This window comes from Octopus bimaculoides, chromosome 5, assembly GCF_001194135.2.
Source record: "Octopus bimaculoides isolate UCB-OBI-ISO-001 chromosome 5, ASM119413v2, whole genome shotgun sequence".
Classification (NCBI taxonomy): Eukaryota; Metazoa; Mollusca; class Cephalopoda; order Octopoda; family Octopodidae; genus Octopus; species Octopus bimaculoides.
Genome location: NC_068985.1, coordinates 44,125,933 through 44,126,998, shown reverse-complemented (window position 1 = coordinate 44,126,998; position 1,066 = coordinate 44,125,933). Strand labels below are relative to the sequence as shown.

General features: G+C 35.6%; 1 protein-coding gene across 1 annotated transcript in view; it reads left to right on the top strand.

Annotated features, from left to right (window-relative positions):
* LOC106878262 (crystallin J1A) overlaps positions 1–1,066 on the top strand; it is a 387,015-nt gene that overhangs the window by 327,988 nt on the left and 57,961 nt on the right. The gene's annotated exons all lie outside the window — the stretch shown is intronic.

The following is a 1,066-nucleotide window of genomic DNA, read 5'->3' as shown; positions in this document are numbered from 1 at the left end:
TGGTAATTGAGTGACAGGCTTATTATTGTAGTTGTATTTCGAGATGGTCATTTAATTTTAATTTTAATTTTTTTTTTGTTTTTTGTTTTTTTTTGCCAAATAAACACATGCACTATATATATATATATTTTTTCTTCACTCGTTTATTACTTCTAAAGAAGAACAGAATGGAGAAAGTAGAGCAAGAGCAAACATGAAAACGAAGTATTGCTGAAGAGTGTGACAAAAGATTTCCGGACAATGGACATGAGTTAAAATAATAAAATAAGAACAGTAATAAATGAGTGAAGGAAACAAATATATTGCGTGTGTGTGTTTATTTGGCAAACAAATAAATTAAATAAATAAAATGACCATCCCTGAAATATAACAATATCTGTTTCAACACATGATTTCACATCAGGGAGCTTGCAAAATGAATTGATAAACGTAACATAGATCACAACCAAAGAGCACTTACACAATAAAACTGAAATGTTAAAAAGGAAAGACCACTTAAACATGCAAGGAACACAGTTTGTTGCTGTGGCAAACTTCAATCCTCACAGTCCCTGCAACAATATATGAAAACTTCCTCCAAACCCAGACAAATTCCAGAGCACCACTGCAACACCCTAATGCTTCTACTACTACTACTACCACCACCACCACTACTACTACAATATTTCATGCTACCATCATTAGTGAAGGCACATGGCTCAGTGGTTAGAGCATCGAGCTCACAATCATGAGGTAGTCGAATCGATTCTCTGACCGGATTATATTTTGTGTTCTTGAGCAAGACCCTTTATTTCACTTTGTTGTAGTGAGTTGCGACATCACTGGTGCCAAGTTGTACCGGCCTTTTCTTTTCCCTTGGATAACATCAGTGGTGTGAAGAGGCTGATATGCATGGGCAACTGCTGGTGTTCCGTAAAACAACTTTGCCTGGACTTGTGCCTCAGAGGGGAACTTTCCGGGTGCAATCCCATGATTATTCATGACTGAAGGGAGTCTATATATATATATATATGTGTATATATATATATATATATATACATATATATGTGTGTGTGTGTGTGTGTGT